The sequence below is a fragment of the Haemaphysalis longicornis genome, unplaced genomic scaffold (assembly GCF_048455015.1).
Source record: "Haemaphysalis longicornis isolate Haplotype H1 unplaced genomic scaffold, Haemaphysalis longicornis Haplotype H1 scaffold_2, whole genome shotgun sequence".
In the NCBI taxonomy this organism is placed as follows: Eukaryota; Metazoa; Arthropoda; class Arachnida; order Ixodida; family Ixodidae; genus Haemaphysalis; species Haemaphysalis longicornis.
In genome coordinates, this window is record NW_027526295.1 from 72,575,522 (window position 1) to 72,589,333 (window position 13,812).

The 13,812-nt window shown below is 48.9% G+C and overlaps 1 protein-coding gene across 2 annotated transcripts in view; it reads right to left on the minus strand.

Moving 5' to 3' along the window:
- LOC144168987 (monocarboxylate transporter 14-like) overlaps positions 1–13,812 on the minus strand; it is a 173,724-nt gene that overhangs the window by 78,036 nt on the left and 81,876 nt on the right. For both annotated transcript variants that reach the window (XM_077697992.1, XM_077697993.1), the window contains exon 2: positions 8,461–8,735. The gene's annotated coding sequence lies outside the window, so the exon portion shown is untranslated. The remainder of the gene's footprint in view (positions 1–8,460; positions 8,736–13,812) is intronic.

The window sequence follows — 13,812 nt, forward strand, 5'->3', positions numbered from 1 at the left end:
ATACGATGCACGATTCCCTCGCACCCTGCTTTTCGTCGTCTTCATGCCACGCAAGACTAGCCTCCCCATTCTGAGCTGGCGTGCTTACTCGAGCTTCTGTCAGCCCAGCAGGCCTAATGGGCTGATGTGCATTGAGAATCTTGAGACCTGCTGGACCATAGATGGTGCCAGTAGAGGCTGGTTCCACAGCAAAATTCCGAACGTTCTTCTTTAGCCAAATCAAGTGCGCTCAAACACGAACCTTAAACCCGCGCGCATCACCCAGCAAGCAAAGATGGGAGCAGTTTTACTGCTACTCTTGTATACAGCACTGTTAGACGTAGCCTATAAATGTGCGTATATAAGTGGTTATTATTATCTACAGCGGGAACACTGCACCCTGCTTGTGTTTATATGGAGCGTTGAAACATCAATCAAATATTCAACGAAGAACCAAGAACAGTGAGAGTTGAATTCCTACCGCTTTAATCTTTGTGGAATGAGACAGCAGAATATGGCCAATCAACGCCGTCGAAACGACGGCTTACCAACCTGGCGGCGAGAAAAGAAATTCAAGGCCACTCGGTCCACAGAATATGGAAGACCTGCAGCTTTAGATGTAACCTCGTGGTCACTTAGTTGGGATGGTGGTAATGGCGTCGTTGTCGCTGCGATACACACTGGTCGGCTTTCTTGCAACCGAATACGCATTCTTCGATGACGTCAAATCAATGCAACTATGCTGATGGTTGGTCGGTCTGGCCGGATTGGCACGGCATCGCAAGCCAAATGTTTTCAACAAAACACGTCCGCATCCACATTGGAGTAACCGACTACATCGAAAGTGGTAAGATTACATTTAAGCCGCCCTTGAGGGCTCTGAACGCGAAAGCATTGTGTGCACTTCAACGCCTAAGATGCTTTCCTTCCGCACCGAGTTATCGAATAGTTTCGTACTCTTGCCGTTTGACCCAATTTGGTCGGCTATCCACCGCCGCCTCACGGTTTTGAATGCCTTCTTTTTCCGCCATCTACGTATAGAGCCACTGCCCGATTTCTTTCACTACTGGCGGATTAAAGCGTGTACTGTGGAACGCCAGGCGTTCTAGGCACACGGGGAGAATCGGGAGTTTTAGCTGCCTCTAAGCAAGCAAGCACGCATACGATTAAAGGCGTATGGGAATGCGAATTTCAGTCTGTTTAAAGCTGGAAGCGTTACGGTATACCTGTGAAAGAGAGCTAGGTTTCCCTCAGCGTGGGTGGCATCGGCAGTTGCCATGATCTGGGTCGCATGTTCCATCTATTGTCTCCGAGTTCCACCTACCGAGGGGTGCGGGGACGCAATTATGTCTGCTGTGGAGCGGGACTGCGCCACTATTTCCTTTTCAATGGTAGCGAGGAACAAGATGACCACCACTCACGTGTAAAATGCTTCGAACATCGAACAAAGTTCGTCTATCGGATTCCACACGTTACTCAGGAATGTTTCATCTTCACGCTGCAAAAACTGGATGCATAATGCCTGCTCTGAGTGAGGTGACGTAACTAATGCAGGCAGAAAGGTTTCTTTCTGTCCTGGTACGGCTGTTTAAAATGAAAGAGTTTTCTTCAGGAACATATATAACAGTCATGTAACAGAACTCTAAACCGTACGATGGAAAGAATTGGTTTTGATACATTACGCGGAAAAGGCTGTGTCGCCGCCCTTTACAGCGCCTTTGTTTCATAAACCTCAACAGTGTTTATCACGGCGGCCCTTTTCTGATGAAGCCGAAAAGCAAAAACGACCGTGTGTACGAGATTTCGGCGCACGTGAAAGATCCCCAGGTGGTCAAAATTAATCTGGAGCCTTCCACTTCGGCGCGCCTCATCGCCTGCATTGCGCCGGCGCATTAAACCAATCAATCAATCAATCAATCAATCAATCAATCAAATCAATCAATCAAATCAATCAAGCAATCAAATCAATCAATCAATCAATAGTGTTCAATGATTCTTGAAATCCGCAGTTACGTGTCAGTAGGAGGGTGTATCAAGAAGAATGGTGTTGTGGAGGGAGGGTCTTCTTGACTTTTGCACGTTCGGGCAATTTATCCGGAGCCTGGGATAAAAGAACACGAAAGAAGTCGGCATTTGGTGCGAGTGGAGCCGCTTCAAAAAATGATCATGCCATTCATAAAATGACGCCTTCTGATGGCTGGAATTGGGGTATCGCTGCAGGACAAAGCAAAAAGTGGGTCCTGCGAGGAATTGCTTCCTATCCTTCTGTGCCCCCGAAAGCCCGGTCTGGCGCCAGACCAGCGCTGCCTGTCCCGGGCAGTCAACTGTCAGCTATGATGTCACCACTGGTGCGGTGAGCAGCCTCCTCTCCAACCAGCTGGTGAGCTTAGAAAGTGCTCACCGCGCAGCCAACAGAGACTCTCCCAGGGCACACAGCGCCTGGCAATCGGGCGAAAGCATGGCCATGACCTGCACGCCCCTTCCGTGGGCAAGGCCAACTGCGGCCCGCAAGATCCCACCGACAACGAGTCCGATCCTAGTCCCGTAGATAGGGCTGGGATGCGAACCCACCGCCTAGCATTCACGATCACAAGAACGACGGTCCTCGCGATCGTCCTGTTGGTGGTAACTGTTGTGAGGCACCCTATATAGTAACCACGCTTGTTGCGGAGGAGGGCCGGTTGGCAGGATTGGTCAGTCCTGTCTCCGCCTGATTTCCAGCGACGTCTATCGTGTGCTAGCCGAGTTCACCTTTTCCCCAGAAATTTCCTGGTTCGTTACTTCATCGAGTCAACACAATCAGGTCTACTGATGCTGATTGCGCCTCAATCATCGAGAACAAGTGGGCCAGAACCGGCACATCGTAAGCCTGGTGGTTGCTCAGACAGCACCAGAATCGGTGGGTGGAGTGACCAGTATTGCGTAACATAGCAGAAAATGGGCATGCCCATTTCGGTGGCAACGGGAGCTCAATCGGGCTTATAGGTGAAAGGGTGCAACCCAATATGGTGAAAATGCGCACACGTCTCTAAATTTTCGCCCTAATGTTCGATGGCGAGCGTCCCCGTCTTCCTAAACTCTGAGCTGGCAGCCGGTTCGTGCTTCCATCGATATCGCGATATGGTGCATAGAGCGCACCTGGGCCCCTAAAGGAAAGGACCAAATTTTTTCTTCTGTCGCTGCTGCCCATATATAGAAGTCCCATGCTCCATTGTCATCGTAGTCGTTTCCAGGAAAGGAAAACTAGCGTATTTTCGTGCGTATAACCCGCACCAAAAATTCACGAAATTTCAGTGGTGAAGTAGAGGTGTGTATTATATGGGAGGTATTTTCTTTCGTACTGCTTCACCGCAATGCACGTTGGGCCGTGATGGCCATAACTACACTGTACCATAACGTAGTAATAGCGGCTATGCCATCGTTATCCCATTGACAGTGCCTATTTTGCACGCACAGCTCATCAATACACCAACTGAAAAAATGTATGCGGCAAGTCATCTAGTTACGTAGTCAGCTAGGTAAGTTCCTTTGCGTAAATAAATGTGCAGTATTGCTTGAGTAGTAGCTTTGCTCCATCCTTTTGCGTATGAAATATGCGGGCAATCCTCGGGGATGTATGTGTCTTTATTCGTCGACGGAAAGTGGGGTGCGGGTTACATGCACGGGCGGGTTACACGCGCGAAAATACCGTACGTTTGGAGATCGACCGTACGCTGCCACACCGTTTCGCCACGAAACACTTTCTGGTGTTGCCTACGATCACGTTGACGAGACGACGGCGGGCGAAGGAAATTATACTTACGCCTACACCCAGGGAGCTTGAGATTAAGTCAGCCATACCACTTTGCTCGCACTCACTAAACGTTGTTCCCTTCTTTCCGCAGCACAGTCCCGGATCTGATGGGAGCGTTGAGGAACCCTGTTTGTACTAAGGTTTCGCCTTCTATTGAAAAGTGTGTTGGTGACAGTTGAGAACCTCTGAGTGACATCTGTGCCGCTAGTTGTGCCAAAATAAAATGTAGAAGTATCCTGCGATTGCGACAGAATCCAGCTTCCCCGACTGGAGCACGTCACCACAAAATCTGCGAACTAACCCGAGGAGCGTAGGAAAAAATGAAAGCCCCTTTCTTAAGAGAAAGGTGGTTAAAACAGGAACCTTTCTCCAATTCAACCTGAATCTAAGCCAAAGTCCAAAATCCAAACTGCCAAACTCCAAAGCCAAAATCCACTGAAACTCAACCAAAGTCCAAAGCCAATATTCAGCCCCAGACCACCGAAGTCCAATGCCTAAGCTCAGCCCTGCTTCGTCGTCGACGCCGTAGCCCACAGCAATCTTTTTCGGGCGATGCGAAACGTTATGCACGTAAGGCATCGACGTTGTGTTTACGGCTCGGGACAAGCTTGGGAGGATCTGCGGAAGCGTAGCCAAGAGGATAGGTGGCGAGTGCAGAGATTCTGACGAATGCGTTGTCAAGCGCCGGGGTCTGTATGTAGAATGCAAAAAAAGGTGTTGCGCTAACTTTACGTTGGCATGCGGGAAGCACTACATCGGTCGAACTACATCGGTCGCTGCTTGGATGTGAGACTGCGCGAGCGTGAGAAGTCCACGAAAGGAACGCCGAAGTCGAATCTCGCAGTTCACTGTAAAGCGTGCAAAGGGTGCCAGCCAGCTTTTGGGAGTGCGACAGCATAATATGCGCACAAGGATGAGATGTGCCAACTTGTACTGGAAGCCAACACAATAGGCATATATTAGAAAGTGCGTCGTCCGGCCGTCGGCAACCCTACAGGCCAATGAAATTTAAGTTTTTGGAGGCAAAGCAAAGCTGTTTGCATGTGCTTCGTGCATTTGTTGTCAACAAAGGATCAGGTATGAAGGTGTGTGTGTGTATTTTCATAAAGCAAATGATAGAAGGGGCTCGTGTTGTCTTCGTCTTCTGTATCGTATCTCTGCCCTTTATATATGAATCCGGTCCAAGTAATTGATTGATTGTGGGGTTTGACGCGCCAATGCAACGAAGGCGATGAGGCGTGCCGTAGTGGAGGGCTCCGGATTAATTTTGACCACCTGGAAATCTTTAACGTGCGCCGAAATCTTGTACACACAGGCGTTTTTGCTTATAGCCTCCATCAGAAAAGAATCCAATCCAAGTAGCTGAACGTTCCGTTCCAATGGTCTTTAATAGCTCGTTTTTGTCACTTTTGCCGTAAGGTTAAGGGCATTTACTTGTAACTCAAGCTTTTATGTATTAAGGCGAACGCCTTATATATCTCACCAAACGCGAGAAGCAAACAAGAGAAGGAACCGTTGTCGTGTTCAGCGTCAACGAGTTGATACAAAAAGTCACGTGATTACAGTGGCGGGAATGGCTCAGCACAGGAACGTCGTGGTGCTGTAGCTCCGTAGATCGGCTTTCGCATTCCTACAGGTAAGCAGTCTTAAGTGACTCAACCAAATGTTTTGCGTCTCATTGATGCAGCACTTCTGACTCTCATTTGGAGTTGGGATTACAACCATCTTGCTCAGACAACGAACGTCGCAGAGCATACCTCAGCGTCCCTTGTGATGCTTGACAGACACGACAACCGCGCCCGGAAATAGCCCAGTAAATGCTCCTAGTTGCTCGCGCATTCGAGTAGGAGAGCGTGATGGAATCCCGCATGGTATGGATACAACCGCTTAAATGAAAGACACCGAAGAAATGCGCAAGAACGGAAGGACTCGGACGTTACAAGACAGTTCGCCTCATTTCCCTCTCCGTTTTGTCATCGTAAGGCGAACTGCGACAGCGCGGAAATTTGGGAACGGTTCAGGTGGTGGTCAAGAAAAAGCACGTACACGCTGTCTAGCTTGTCACGGTGGCGATTTGGCAAGCGTGGCAGTTATTAGTTTTGACGAAGGCTCCAGCCGGCTGACGCCAAGTGGGACTCTCTCCGATCGACAAACACGAGGCTCGCCCTACGTTGTTTAGAGCACAGCTCGCTTTATTTTCCTTCCTGAAATCTCCAAAACGCTTTTTCATTTGTGGAAATGTTATGCCGTCACTTACACCAAGGCATCTTCAAAAAACAACTGGAACAAGTGGTCGTACATAAGAGTGAATCTTTTACAAAAGGACTGTGGCAGATATGGTAAGCCATCACGCGGTACACAAGTGCAGAGGGATTTGGAGGAAGTACGTAAGGGGTAGTGGACAGCTATCCTCAAACCCTAACCAGCTATCCTCCAATCCAACCCTCCTCTACTGGGAACATGGATGTGATCGCAGCTTGTTCAACCCTGTGAAACCGTTAACCAATCCCTTGTGAATTTCATGCAAAAGCAAACGCCCAATCTTTGGTCAACCGCAACCAAACCCTCGACCAGTATCAAGCCAACCCTATTTCTACGTGTGGCGGGTCGCGGTCGAGTGATTGACATGTTTGCCTGTGTGTGTGCTCGTTCGCGTGGTGCCACGTGCGATCTTCGTCGTGAAGCACTTGGCGGAGGCCTGACGGCGGGTGTTTTACTTTTCCGAGCGTACTTTTTGTTAATTAGGTCCTTTTGTACGCGTGGTTTTTTATTTCCTCCGTTATTTAGCTCCGTCAAAGCTGACGATGGAGGCTACTAGCTTGTTTTTGTTTACTTTATCTAATTTGTTGCCATTTTTTTCTGTCAATTGAATTGGCGCAGCTTCCAGTGGTGGTACAAGGCTGGAGATACAGCAGAGCTGGGGGTCGACCTATAGCTTCTTCTGGTTCTGTTAGCTTTCCTAATTTTGTTCGGCTTTACTAAATTTCGTTAGATTTTACGATTTTTTATCAGGCTATAGGCTCAGCGTTGAGGGGGGAGGCCACATTTAGCCGGCTTTTACAAGACCGTTGCGGTCGGTCCCCTATACTGACAGCGGATCCTAGGGGCGAAGAAGCTGGGTCGACCCCTTGCTCCGCTCTATTTCTAGCCTTGCATCACTAGTGTGAGCTGTGTTCATTTTTAGGGGCGTTTAGAAGCGCAAGAAAGGCCATCACTTTAAAATGGTAGAGTAAGGGGTGCATATGTGCATATGCTCCTTGTGCTCACACTCAAGCAGGCGCGATAGACGTCTTCACTGTTACGATACCCTATCTGTGGGCGTGCACCCTTTACAGACGGCATGGGTTGTTTTTTGTAGCGTAAGCTACACTGGCCGAGGTTGAGCCGTTTCGCGTGTGCCGTGAAGTGCCGTTCTGCGCCGTCGCGAGGAGTATTGGATTGGATTAAATTGGATTGGATTGGATTGGCTTGGCTAGGCTAGGCTAGGCTAGGCTAGGCTAGGCTAGGCTACGATGGATTGGATGGATTGGCTTGGCTAGGATAGAATTGGATTGGCTTTGGATTGGATTGGATTGGATTGGATTGGATTAAAGTTGATTGTGTTGGATTGTGTTGCGTTATAACCGCGTCAGACGCAGTGGCGCCGGCGCGTGCCCAGGTGTGCGCCTCAATTGCGCAGTAGTCAAGTATGACGCTGCGCCGGAGCCGCTTGATAGCCGTTTCGCGTGGCTTGTGAAGAGCCGTGCTGAGCATGCGCGAGGAGCAGTGACTGGACAGGACTGCACTGGGCTGGATTAGACTGGACTGGACTGGATTGGACTGGATTGGACTGGATTGCTGAACCTTAGCTCACGCTACGTAGATCCTGGAATAGCAGAGCTAAGCCACTACTCATTTTTTTGCTGTTGGTATTCTTTTTTACTAACGCCACCGAGTCAAGCTCAAGCTTAAACAGCTCCGCTGTTAAAACGCGCACTAAGTGCAGTGCCGGCCTTGGGCACACGGGACCGCCAACTGCGGACGAGGAGGGTTTTGGCGTATACGGCACCAACAGCAACAGCGACGGTGACGCGAGTCAGCCAATACGAGCTTCGCTTGAAAAGCAGCGCAACACTAATAGGACGTAAAGAGAGCAGAGGGCTGAAGAACCGCTTCAAATGCAGCTTCACTCGGTGGTTTCAATCAATGAGGCAGTGTTTCTTGCCACTCTTGACGCGAGCTCTCCGAGCATGGATCTTCAAAGTGAACTGAAATAGCGTAGAAAAACGGGCTCGTTGGTACAGATTCATGTTCACAGCACAAAAATAACGGGACAAAGGGGGAGGAAAAATATTAGACAAGCGCTTATCGAGTGTTTTTCCTCCCATTTGTCCTGTTATTTTTGCGCTGTGAAAATGAGTTCTCCGAAGACTATGCTTGCAGGTAATGCTGGTGGAAGTAGCTGTGCAGAAAACCGCGCGGTCTTGTCATCCCAATAACTACCTATTCTCTCAAGGGTTGCTGTAGGGAAGAGTCGCAGTTTTTGAGAGGCCCGTTGTTTCTTGTTTAATACGCACCAAAAATACACGGGCCTATCGCCTCCACGCGTAGACATAGCTTGTTAGATCAAGATCAACTGCTAATCGCCGCGAACACAGTGACATACCACGACTGGCGGTTCTCGAGCCCGTTTCGTCGTCACTACTCACCCTTCGGCGCCGTCGTAGCGCTGCCACCGCGTCGGCTCGAGCAGCGCCGCCTCGCCGTCGTCAGTGGCGCGGCGTAGCCTGAGGGTGGGCGTGAGTGGCGGCGGGGCAGCGACGCCGTGCCTCGCGTCCCGAGGGGGCCCACGAGCCGGGCACGGGCAGCGACCACAGCTCCGCGACGACGACGACGACGGCCTGGTCCTAGGGCCGACACGCATAGGACCGGCCCGCTCGGCTCGGTCCGGGTCGGTAGCGCTCAGGCCCCGGGGGCGCCCAGCCTGCGCAAACCAGAAGGCCGTGTAGATTCCTTGGATCAGTAAGGGGTAGCCTACACATCCCGTTGGCACAGGTCGAGGACAAAGCAAGGTACAGCATAATACTTTCTAGAAGGTTGATGACAATTAAAACAGTGAGGGCGAGACGCACAGAAACACCCGAAGCCTTTACTGACGTAATGAAGAAACAAGGTGAAATGCACCGCACATCTTTGGTGTCTCGTAACATGGCTAACCATGTGACGGTGTACCCACTGAAGAAACGTTATTTGTCTCGATCATAATGTCTAAAAATACCCCGCTGTGTCGCGAGACCGCGAGGCCCACAAATTCATAAGCACTTTATATGGACATAGTTTCGCTTTCTAGTGCAAACAGTACGGACACACTAGAATGCAACAGGAACGAGGAGCTTCTGTAAACGCGGTGACGCGCAGTCGACATTCTAGGGCAAATACTGCGTTGGAGAACACCGGTTAGCATAATTATGCTACTGCTCCTCCTCTGTTACTGTTCTTTGTACGACGTTCTTGTTGATACTGACGGGTAATCAAAATGCGGGAAATATATTCAGCGATGATAGGAGCGCGGATCATGAAACATTGAGAGCGGGTGGAAGTAAAGAAACGCCTCGGCAGCGGTGGATGTGGCATAACACTAGTAAGCTCACATTGTTTTGCCTATCTAATATATTTGTTAAAATATTTGGAAAATATTACAATACGCGATAATCACAAAATTTATCTAGAATTTTTTTAGTTTTTACAGAACTTGGTACACGCTTTTTGTGTTCTCACCGTTCTTTTGAGGACGACCTCCACGCATGTAATTTAAAAATGTGTCTTCTCATAATTGACAACCTGCGTCGCATTATATTGTAACTTCTAGGTTCACCTTTTGTTCTTGAATGTGTTATGAACTGTTTTATGAACTGTTGAATGTTTTATGAACTGCTCTCCGGTTCCGGGTAGCTTCGTGCGTTGTAGAGGTGCATCAGGGATCGGTGATAAATGCACCAGGCACATCCATTGCTCTCCTCCATTTGTAACCACAATTCCTGTCTACGCGCAACGTAAGCGACACAGGACGAGGCAGACTGGGTTGCTCCGAAGCACTTCTACAGCGAAACTGCATATTGCTACGTTCCAAATACATTTCTGGTCCCTCAACAGTAACGCACTCGCCCTCCCTTTGATTAAAAGGCGCCATCTCAACAGCCTTCTTTCCCTCGATTCTTCCTGCCTGTGGGGATCCTCGCGGGTCGCTATCATGTTTCAGAGGGGCCAGGATGTTCGTTTTCTTCACGCGAGGAGCCCGCACCCTGGGCTTGAGCTCGGCCTACACACCGAATGCGTTAAAAACCATTTCTTTCATTGATGCTACCTGAATAACATTATGCTGGGATCCCAGTTGTGGTCGGACATCGGCTACGGTCCCATTCCATGCATTTGTGTCCTTTGTGTGCAAGAACGCCTTGCGGCAAAGCCAACTTTATCGCGAATGCGCAGCAGAAAACAGCTGTAGCTCTTGTTTTATCAAACCTTTCGCAAAAACAATGACATGAACATTGGCCGCTTAGTCGACTATAGCCTTACGGCGAATTTATTTTATTTCTCATGACTAGTTCACAGTAATGATGCTGAGGTTGTGGAGTTCGCATCTGCTCCCAACACACGGGTTTCTACGGAAAGGAAACGGGCTTCCGTGTGCTTTCCCGCTAAGATAAAACTCTCGTCCCTCCAAGTTTTGTTAGGTACCGTATTTTCTCGCGTATAACCCGCCCCTGCATATGATCCGCACCCCCTCTTTCAGCCCGCCAGAAAAGAAAAAAATCCTCGCGTATTTCCCGCACATAAAGGCTGCTCAAGCAACACATCACATACTATGTAGAACGAAAAAGCGTATGTTTCGCAAGTAGAATACACTGACTGCCAGGCGAAAGTCACAATTCACTCAGTATCACTTCTCTCGCTACAGTTATCACTTGAGCCGCAGTACTCACTGTTGTACACAATTTCATCTTCACGGCACAAAGCGTAGTGCAGCTTCACGGCACAACCCGCATTGCCGTGAAGCTGCCCTAAAGAAAGGAACCCGCGTATTACATGCACCCTACTTTGCCACTGAAATTTTTGCATTTTTGGTGCGGGCTATACGCGCCATAATACGGTAATAACACAGCCATAGTCTCGATTATTTGCAAAAGGCGAAAAAAATAAATACATGTACGTTCTCTGGCTTAGTGTGCGATGGGTATTTCATTCAGATTCACTGGTCATTCGCATTCACAGAAGGGAGTGACTTTTCTGTTTGCCTGTGTGACGGAGGTATTACAGACGCTCATCAAGACAACAAGAGACCTACGGTCAATGAAGAAAGACTCTCGCTTCACGACCTTCTCTGTCACGCTTCCCTCACTCCTTTGATTCGACACCAGAAGTTTCCCGAAAAGCAGTGACACACACATTGCGCGCGCAACTCGCAATGGGCTACTACCTTTTCTTTACCACGGCCTACTTCCGCTCAGAAAATGGTGGCACCCATGCAGACGCCCGGCACGACTCCCTGAAACGCATGCGGCCATCAACGAGAAAGACACACGCGGCTTTCATTGCTACAGCAATGCCTTCGTTACGTAATTTAGCACGCACGCGATAAAATCGTCGCAGAGCTGAGTGCCATTAACTTCGGCAAGAGAAGAGCTGCATGGCAGCCTGGTGCGCCCTACAAGGATCACGAGTGCTTCGAAGACAGACGTTAGCGTGGCTGCCATTGGCCAACCTCCAGTACACAAAACCTCGGCAACGCGACTGACAACACGGTACGGACGACAGGTATCACGGCGGAAAAACCACGGCTGATTTTGAGCGCGATGCGTACAGGTATAGGGCACCGAGCCTACCTTTTGTCCCAAAGCAGGAGCGACTAAAAGTGCTTGCGCAAGCTCGGTTCCACGAGCAGTTCGTCGACGCTTCGGAATAGCTGCCGCCGCCAGCAATGTCGGTTTCGAAGGTCCTTTATGCTATCACCTCGCTCACCGCAGCTGCTAGCCCGACTACAACTCCTCGCCTTCTCTTTGTCGACGTCGTGTGAATTGGCCGTTATTCCCATCTGGGGATTGACCTCACCGGGGCGAGTGCTCGCGCAAGGAAAAAAGCAGTACGAATGCAGGCAGGCCCATTTTTTTCATTTCCTCGTGAAACATTGAACTTGGGAATCAATGGCTTCTCACTAAATACGAGGTGCGTGCATGGATTCATGGCGTGGGTGACTAGTAATGTCACATATGCCACCCGTTCTCGGCTACATGTAAAGAACGGGGTCGGCCCAGCTCTCCTCTAATCTTTCTAGGATCGAGGAAGTTTCTCTCAGGAGGCTTCGTGCTAAGATGGCCCTCACACAGACCAAGGAGCTTGTCCCAAGTGTCCTGCTTCAGCGACTGAAGCTGATGATGTGCACGGGAACAAGGACACAACCGCTGCAGCGGCTGATTGCCAAATGCGTTGTGCTACTGAGCAGGAGGACGCACCTTCAATTTCCGGCCGCGGCGGCCGATTTTCTGGTGGAGACGAAAAGCCAAAACGCCCGTGTGTACGAGATTTCGGCCCACGTTAAAGATCCCCAGGCGGTGAAAAGTAATCCGGAGCCCTCCACCGCGGCGCGCCTCATCGCCTGTGTAGCATCGGCGCCTTAAACGCTACAATCAATCAATCAATCAATCAATCAATCAATCAATCAATCAATCAACCTTAACAAGGACACCTCGGAGCGACGCGCTGAGAGAGGTGGTGGTCTCCGGTGGGATAAACCGCACGACTTCAACCGATGGGTGCTTGCAAACAGATACTGCATGCATTTTACTGGACTGTATGCCTACCTGTAGACTCGACCACAGTTATCGGTTTCCTGACTGTCTGTGATTTTTGTATCCCCCTTCTTTCTCTATTTCCTCCTTTCTTCTCTCTTGCCACCTTTAAACCTCCCCTTATATGCCGCGTGGCAACAATACGGAGCAAAAACAAAAACTGCTCGGATTTTCTCTTTTTCGATTGTGCGAACATTTGAAAGGTGGATGTCTTGAGCGAATGTCATTTACGAGAGTTTCACGGATTAATTTATGACCAGCCTGGAAATACTTCATAAAATTACTTGATCAGCTCAAGCACTAAAGAAGATGATGAAGATGATGCTGATCGTCCCTATAATGGTGAGGATAACGATGAAGACATTTTTTTATACTTACGTCGACCAATTGTCTTGTTATAGAATTTTGAAGCCGTTTAATAGTTCCTAAAGCATGAACCCTACGTTTGCCCATTCTTTGATTGGGTTAATTCCCATTCGATGAGGGGTATCACTCATTATTGCGTTAATTGCATGGAACAGGGGTGGGGGAGCTGTGTGCACAACGGCAGTGCAGCGATGTGTTTTCTGTATGCGTAGCTTAACCCGTCGTAAAGTATCAAGGCACCGTTATTAACAAAAACATATTTCGCTGTAATCTAGGCAAAATATTTTAAATAAAAAAAAGATTGGTGACCAGTAAAAAAAATTTACTGATTTCTCGCGGACTAGATCCCGTTCTAACAGCGCTGACCTGTAAGCCAAAATATCCCAACAGCGACATTTTTATAAAGTTTCAATGATAATATTGGCTCTGCCAAACGCGAACCACTACATGGCGCTGCTTCACAACACGTCAATAATCCCTGGAAAAAACGTTGCGCACAGACAATTTATACTGCGCAGCAATAGAATGCGACTGAAACGTTCTCGGTAAACGCTGTGACAGGGCGCATTTGCCATAGAGTTTCATACTAATATATGCTAGAGGGAAATCTGGCGCCATTTTCTACAGGAGCTGCGCTTCGGCGAGCGTTCCGTCATGTACCGGGCAGGCACGTTCCACTTGTCATTGGCATGGTCCAAGAACAGGCTGAGAAGTTGTGTCAGGTTGCAAAAAAAGCAAAAATATTACTATAAAACATTTGTCATATTTGTTTCGGTATTATAAAGTTGAAGATCCAAAAAGACAGTTTTATCAGGGATTATTTGGAAGCTTCAATCACGATGAACAACA